Source organism: Neofelis nebulosa, chromosome 7, assembly GCF_028018385.1.
Source record: "Neofelis nebulosa isolate mNeoNeb1 chromosome 7, mNeoNeb1.pri, whole genome shotgun sequence".
NCBI classification, from domain to species: Eukaryota; Metazoa; Chordata; class Mammalia; order Carnivora; family Felidae; genus Neofelis; species Neofelis nebulosa.
Window position 1 is genome coordinate 79433561 of NC_080788.1, and position 8884 is coordinate 79442444.

The window sequence follows — 8884 nt, forward strand, 5'->3', positions numbered from 1 at the left end:
GTAGAAGAGGTTAAAGTCTGGGATTGTGATGCCTCCTGCTTTGGTATTCTTCTTCAATATTACTCTGGTTTTTCGGGGTCTTTTGTGGTTCCATACAAATTTGAGGATTGCTTGTTCTAGCTTCAAGAAGAATGCTGGTGCAATTTTGATTGGGATTGCACTGAATGTGTAGATTGCTTTGGGCAAGATAGATAAACTTTTTAAAAAAAAATTTAAAAAGATGACTGTAGGACTATGAAAAAGAAAAAAATCCTTCTTTGGATTATAAGGAAAATTGTCACTTCTCATTTTGCAGAATATAATAAAAACAACAACAAATTTTCTAAGGGTGCATAAGCAATTTTAAAATCAAGTCCTTGAAAGAGAAAGTGTCATCTAAGTCCAGAACCACACAGAATAAAGATGAACTTGGAATATCAACAAAGAGGATGGGTAGCAAATGTTTGACTTAGGAAAAAAAAGAGATTGGGTTCACGACAACCATATAAGAAGATTCTGAGCTCACACCCTCCCACGGATACAAGAAGTATACAACTTCATATGGAATAATTTCCTCTGAAAAAGCCTCGAAAATTGAATGAACACAGTCTTCACACCAAAGGAAGAAAAGGAGAACATCACGACAGGTAAGAGAGGCAGAGACACTATCTCACCAAAATTCTCAACCCCAGGCATGGCAATCCACCAGCAAGAGGGAATCTAAAAATAGAGAACTTTCCTCTGAGACATGAGGGGTTTGTGATCTACATCAGAAACTCTTCAGATACTACACAAGAGAGAGGAGCCCCTAAACACTGGGCTTTAAAAACCAACAGGAATTATATCCAACAACCATGGAAATGTAATGAATGGAGAATCTGTTCAATGGCTGACCAAAAAAAAGCTCACTTATCCAGGAACCCAGTGAAAAACAAAAACAAGTTAACACCAGTTTGAAAAGTACTTACATCATATATGGAAGAGACTCACTTACTACTCTTAAAGCATCTACTGGGGAGACAGCAAACTGCTTGGATTTTCTCTGAGTGACAGAGACCCTGGCAGGTGCCATATTTTCAATTTCATTTTACCTTACTAAGATTGGTCTGGCAAGCACCATATTTAAACTATTCCTCTAAATTGCCTAAAGCATGTGGGCATACCAGCTGAGAAATTCACCTACACATACAGAGCAACAAACCCTTGTAACTGAGATTGGCAACAGTCCAGCCCACTTCCATGCACCAGCACAGCAATGTGTCACAGCTGGGCTGGGTATCAGTCTTGCCTACCCCCACACTGTATCATACCACAGCCAGTCTGGTGCAACCCCACTCAGTGCAGCTGCATGGTGCAGGAGCACCAACCCCAGTCCTGCCTACCACTGTGTCACAGACATGCCCCACCATAGTAGCCCACACAGAAGATGTCTCTTGATCATCTAGCTTTGGTGGTCAGATGGATGGGATTGGATTTCTGGGCTCCATGTGACATCTACATTGGTCTCTTCAAGACTGAGAGAGGTAGTTCGATTGCCTAATACATAGAAACAGAGGGCCAGGCAAAATGAGGAGACAGAGGAATGTGTTCCAAATAGAAAAACAAAATATCAGAAAAAGACATTAATGAAATGGAAATAATCAATCTACTTGATAAAAAATTCAAAGTAATGGTCATAAAGATGCTCACCAAACTTGAAAGAAGATGCACATGAGAGATCCTCAACAAAGAGATAGAAAAAACATGGAAGATTCAAACAGCAGTTACAGAGTTGAAGAAAACAATAACTGAAACAAAAAATACACTATAGGGATTCAACAGCAGACTAGATGAAGCTGTAGATTGGATCAGCAAGCTGGAAGACAAAGAAATAGAACTCACCCAAACAAAGCAACAGAAAGAAAAGAAAATTTAAAACAACAACAACAACAAACAACAACTTAAAGGACCTTTGGGAAAACATCAAGCAGAACAGATTTGCTTAATACGGGTCACAGTAGGAGAAGAGAGAAAAAGTCCAGGAAAAGTACTTAAAGAAATATTAGCTGAAAATATCCCTAATGTGGAGAAGGAAACAGACATATAGATTTAGGAATCCCAGAGAGTTCCAAAAAGATGAACCCAAAGAGATCCACACCAAAACACAAGATGATTAAGGTAATAAAAGTTAAAAGTAGCAAGAGAAAAGGAACATAACACATACAAGGGAAAACCCATAAGGCTATGGGCAAATTTCTTAGCAGAAATTTTCCAACCCAGAAGAGAGTGGCATAACATATTCAAATTACTGAAAGGAAAAACTTCCAACCAAGAATTCTCTATACTACAAGGTTATCAGTTAGAATTGAAAAAGAGACTAAGAGTTTTCCAGATAAGTAAAAGCTAAAGGAGCTCTTCACCACTAAACTGTCCTAGAAGAAATGCTAAAGGGACTTCTCTAAACTGAAAAGAAATGGTATTGATAACAGGAAAACATACACAAGTAAAAATTTCATTGGAAATGAAAAATAGTAAAGTAGTTGATCAATAACTAATAAAGTAAGTATGAAGTTAAAAGACAAAGAAAGAAGAATTAACCCAAACTACAATAATTAGGTAAGGGAAGCATAAAATAACAAGGTGAATATGTGACATCAAAACATAAAACACAGTAAGGGGAGAAAGAAAGTGAAGTTTTGTGATATGTACAAAATTAAGTTGCTATCACTCAAAATGTACTGGCAAATACACAGGAAATTTTCTATGAACCCCACACTAATTACAAAGCAAAAGCTTACAGTAAAAACAAAAAAAAAAATTAGAAAGGAATATAAACATAGCACTATGGAAAACCATCAAACCAGAAGAGAAAGAAGAGAGAGGAACTATGGAAACAACTGGAAAACAATTATCAAAATATCAGTGAGTACTTAATTATCAAAAGTTACTTTAGATGAAAATGGACTAAATTCTCTAGTCAAAAGACAAAGAGTAGATAAATGGATTTAAAAAAAATAACAAAAACAAAAACAAGACCCATCTATATGCATCCTACAAAGACTCACTTTAGAATTAAGGACACAGAGGGGCCCCTGGGTGTCTCCATTGGTTGAGCATCTAACTTCAGCTCAGGTCATGATCTCATGGTTCCTGAGTTCGAGCCTCACTTTGGGCTTGCTGCTATCAGCACAGAGCCCACTTTGTATCCTCTTTCCCCCACCCCTCTGTTCCTCCCCAACTTGTGCCCTCTCTCTCAAAAATAAATTGAAAAAAAAACATTTAAAACATAAAAATTAAATTTGAGAAGGACACAGACTCAAAGTGAAGGGTTGGAAAAAGACATTTCATGCAAACAGATATTAAAAGAAAGCCAATGTTGGGGCAGCTGGGTGACTCAGTTGGTCAAGTGTCCAACTTCAGCTCAGATCATGATCTCATGGTTTGTGAGTTTGAGCCCTGCATCAGGCTCTGTGCTGACAGTGCAGAGCCTGGAGCCTGCTTTGGATTCTGTGTCTCCCCCTGTCTCTCCACCTCTCATGCTCATGCTCTCTGTTTCTCAATAATAAATAAACATTAAATTTTTTTTTAATTTTTTTTAAATAAGGGAAAATTGGCCTTAAATGACACATTAGACTAGATAGACTTAGTAGATATTATAGAACATTCCCTCCAAAAGAAACAAAATAAGCATTCTTTTTTCCTAATGTTTATTTATTTTGAGAGAGAGAGAGAGAGAGAGAGAGAGAGAGAGAGAGAGAGGGAGAGAGAAAGCACCTGTGAGGGAGAAGGGCAGAGGGAAAGAAAGAAAGAAAATCACACACAGGCTCCATGCTTAGCATGTTGCCTAATGCTGGGCTTGCTCCCCCCATGTGAGATCATGACCTGAGCTGAAATCAAGAGTCAGATGCTTAACCGATTGAGCCACCCAGGTGCCCACAAATATGCACTCTCAAATGCACATGGAACATCCTCCAGGGTAGAGCACGTAGTAGGCCACAAAGCAAGTCTCAATAAACTCAAGATTAAAATTATATCAAGTAACCTCTCCCACCACAATGGTACAAAACTATAAATCAATTACAAGAAAACTTGAGAGACCACGAAAACACAGGGATTAAGCAACATGCTAGTGAGCAACCAATGACTCACCAAGATATCAAAGAAGAAATCAAACTATACCTAGGAACAAATAAAACTGAAGTACAACATACAAAAATCTTTGGAATACTACAAAAGTAGTTTTATGAGGGAAGATCATGTGAGGCACCCGGGTGGCACTGACAGTGCAGAGCCTGCTTAGAACTCTCTCTCTGCCCCTCCCCCTGCTTGTGCACTGCTCTCTCTCAAGATAAAATAAAAATAATAAAATAAAATAAAAAGGAAATGTCATAGCAATACAGGCCTACCTCAAAAGTAAATCTCAAATAAATAATCTAGACTAACACCTTAAGAAGCCAGAAAAAGAAGAAAAAATAAAGTTCAAAGTCAGTAGAAGAAAATAATAAAGATCACGGTGGAAGCAAATGAAATAGAAAAAGATTAAGAAAATTTTTCTAAAATACAAAGTGTCAACTAAAGTATGAGATAGTTCTTTGAAAAGATAAACAAAATTAACAAACCTTTACCTAAACTAACCAAGAAAAAAAGAGAAATGGCTCTAATAAACAAATTCAGAAATAAAAGAGAAGTAACTGACAACCATAGAAATAAAATTATAAGCGACTACTACAATTATACACCAACAAATTGGACAACATAGAAGAAATTAATAAATGCCTAGAAACATACAGTCTTCCAGAAGTGAATCAGAAACAAACAAAAAATATCAACATAAATTACTAGTAAAGATAAGGAACCAGTAACAAAAAACCTTCCAGAAAACAAAAGTCTAGAACCAGATGGCTTCACTGGTGCATTCTACCAAACATTCAAAGATTTATTATCTACCCTTCTCAAATTCTTCAAAAAAACTGAAAAGGAAGGAATACTTCCAAACTGGTTTCATGAGGCCAGCATTACTCTGATGCCCAAACTTGACAAGGACACCACAAAAAAAAGAAAGAAAGAAAATCACAAGCCAGCATTACTCCTAAACATTGATAAAAAAAAAAATCCTCAATAAAATATTAGCAAACCATATTTATCCATACAAAGTTTCAAACACTATGATCAAGTGGAATTTATTCCAGGGATGCAAGACTGATTCAACATCCACAAATCAATCAACATGATACACCACACTAACAAAATGAAGGGTAAAAATTATAGGATCCTCTCAATAGATGCAGAAACTTCTTTTCACAAAATTAATATCCACTTGAGATAAAAAATAAACTCTCAACAAAGTGGTTATGTAGGCAATGTACCTAAATATAATAAAGTCTTCATATAACAATCCAACAGCTGACATCATACTCAATGATAAAAACTTGAAAGCTTTTACTCTAAGATCAGGTACAAGACAAGGATGCCCACAGGGTATTGGAAGTCCTAGCCATAGCAATCAGGCAGTAAAAACAAATAAGAAGCATCCAAGTCAGACAGGAAGAAGTAAATCTTCCTGTAAATTGCAAATAGCATGATACTGTATAAAGAAAACCCAAAGGAGTCAATCAAAAGATTGTTAAAACTAAGAATGAGTTTAATAAAGTAGCAGAATATAAAAGCCAACATACAGAAATCTACGTCACTTCTACACACAAATAAATTATCAGAAAGAGAAATCAAAAAAGCAATCCCTGGGGCGCCTGGCTGGCGCAGTCGGTTAAGCGTCCGACTTCAGCCAGGTCACGATCTCGCGGTCCGTGAGTTCGAGCCCCGCGTCAGGCTCTGGGCTGATGGCTCGGAGCCTGGAGCCTGTTTCCGATTCTGTGTCTCCCTCTCTCTCTGCCCCTTCCCCGTTCATGCTCTGTCTCTCTCTGTCCCAAAAATAAATAAAAAACGTTGGGAAAAAAAAAAAAGCAATCCCATTTATGATTACATAAAAATAATAAAATACCTAAGAATAAAATTAGCCAAGAAGGTCAAAGACCTCTACACTATTAAGTATGATGCTGATTAAAGAAATTGAAGACACGAATGAATGGAAACATATTTTTTCATGCTCATGGAGTGGAAGAATATTGTTAAAATGTTCATACTACCCAAAGCAATTTACAGATTTGATGCAATTCCTATCAAAATTCCAAAAGGATTTTAAACAAAAATAAAACAAGTAATTCTAAATATTGTGTGGAACAATAAAAAATCCCAAATAGCCAAAGACATCTTGAGAAAGAAGAGCAAAGCTGAAGACAGCATGCTCCGTGACTTTAAACTATACTTTAAAGCTGTACTAATCAAAACAGTATGCTAATAGCATTAAAAAACAGACACATAAATCACTGTAACAGCAATGAAAACCAAGAACTAAATGTCCTGTGCACATTTGGACAATTAATTTATGACAAGAGAGCCAAAAAACATACAATGGAGAAAGGAGAGTGTTGGAAAAATGAGAGAGTCAATACAAAACAATTAAACTGGACCATTATCTTATACCATACATGAAAATTAACCCAAAATAGATTAAGACTTCAGATGAGAAACCATAAAATTCATAGAAGAAAAAAGGGGGTCAATTGTGAGCGACTGCAACTAGACTTTTAGGAGTGATCCTTTTGTAGTACATTCAAATAGCAAATTAGGATGTTGTACACCTAAACTTTTTAAATGTTATATGCCAATTCTACATCATTTAAAAAAAGGAAGAGGAATAAATAGGACTAGTTCCCCAGCATCCTCCAATACACACATACACAGTACATGCACACACACACAGTTCTCATTTGACTTTCTGAGACAGCTCACAGTGATCTTACCAACAGTTTCTCTCACAAGTGAGTCCCTAGTAGGCAGTTTTTGCTACATGGCACTAATTCTTTGAAATAATCCTAGTTTAAAATTGGTTACTCTGATTCTTCTGTCAGGAAATGTCAGATTCCAAAAACCTGCCTATACTTTACCCTTGGTTTCTGTGAAGTTATCCTGTAAAAAAAACTTTTGATTCACTCTAGAACATTCTCAACTGGGATTTCTTGAGGGAATTAAGTCCCAGTTAATGCAGTCAGGCCTCCATTTTTATGTATGAATTAACTTCATTATCCTATGCATCTAGAATGGAGTTTGATGTGCATTACCCTTGGGAGGACTTGGGAAATAATCATGCAGATCATTTTCTGTTTATGACTCAAACAGGAAAAACGTCCCTTAGACTGAGTTCCACTAAAGCCGCATAGTTTAAATGTCAAAGGGTAAATTCAAAATAACAATTTTCTATTTCAATTTTTCATACACTTCACAAAGGGATATGGAGACCGTACACTTCTTTGAAATATGGTATCTTCTTCCTTTGCTTTTTGTTTCCCAACATACATAGTTGCTTCATTTTTTTTTAACCTTGAAACTATTCTGAAACATTTTCCTTCCTTTCCTCATAATTCTATCCTGTGTCTCAATCTCCAAGGAGCTAGTGGGGCACTACTTTCACTATAGTGCTGTACTTTAAGATTGTGGAATATGTACCGCCAAGTTCATAGAGTCCACAGGAATTGTAATTCTATTATTGTAAACTAGTCATGAGAATTTGCTGGTATATTTTGTTCTTTCTATATCTATTTCTCCCTCTTAATTTTGGTCCTTTAACTACTGAATCATAAATGTAATTTTTTTTTGCCTAACTTCATTTAACTCAACTTTATTTTCATTACTGAGGACAGAAGGTTTCTAAATAATTTTGTGTCCATACCTACTGAAAGGCTTGCCTTGAAAAGAAAAATTCCAATATTTGCAATGCTTATCTTTAAGGTTTTCTATATACATTAAAAAAGCAGCAGGATGATGACAACAAGCAGCAGCTACAAAAGGACTTCGACAGCATGAAGAAGTACTGTCAGATCAGCCACATCGTCCCTCACACCCAGATGTGTGTCTGTTCCAGAAGAAGGCCCGCCTCATGGAGATCCAGGTGAATGGAGGTACAGTGGCTGAGAAGCTGGACTGGGCCCATGAGTCTGGAGCAGCAGGCGCCTATGAAACAAGTGTCTGGACAAGATGAGATGATTGTTGTCACTAGCGTCACCAAGGGCAAAGGCTACAAAGGGGTCAACAGCCGCTAACATACCTAGAAGCTAGCCCATGAAACACCGGGGACTGCACAAGCTTGCCTGTATTGGGGCATGGCATCCTGCCCCGTGGCCTTCTGCATGGCTCAGGCTGGGCAGAAAGACTATCATTGCTGCCCTGTGATTAACAAGGAGATCAACAAGGCTATCTCATCACAGATGGCAAAGTGATCAAGAACAAGGCTTCCGCTGATTATTATCTAACAAGAAGATCAATCCTCTGGTGGCTTTGTCCACTATGGTGAAGTGACCCAAGACTTTATCGTGCCAAAAGGCTATGTGGTGGGAACCAAGAAGCATTTGGTTACTTTCCACAAGTCCTTCTGGTACAGACTAAACAGTGGGCCCTGAAGAAAAATGACCTCAAGTTCATTGACACCACCTCCAAGATTGGCTATGGCCGACTCCAGACTGTGGAGGAGAACAAAGTATTCATAGGACTACTTAAGAAAGACCCAGTTGCAAAGGAAGAAAGAGCTTAATGTCAAGAGCAGATTGTGCAGGTGGTGGGATCTCAATAAAAATTAGTTTCCAATGGAAAAACTAAGCGAAAACAAATACATGCTTTGCAAATATTTCTTCCAGCCCATAGCTTTTCATTCTCTTCATAGTGTCTTTCAAATTGAAATGTTTTTTAAGTTTGATGGTTTTTATTGATTGTGCTTTTGATTGTGGTATCTCAGAAATCTTTACCTAATATAAGATTACAAAGATTTTCTATAATTTCCTCTAGAACTTTTGTAACATTAGGATTTATATCTATG

The 8884-nt window shown here is 37.1% G+C and overlaps 1 pseudogene; it reads left to right on the plus strand.

The window, feature by feature from the left end:
* Window positions 1–577: 577 nt before the first annotated feature.
* On the plus strand, window positions 578–8602 carry LOC131517965 (large ribosomal subunit protein uL3-like; annotated as a pseudogene).
* The last annotated feature ends 282 nt before the right edge of the window (window positions 8603–8884 follow it).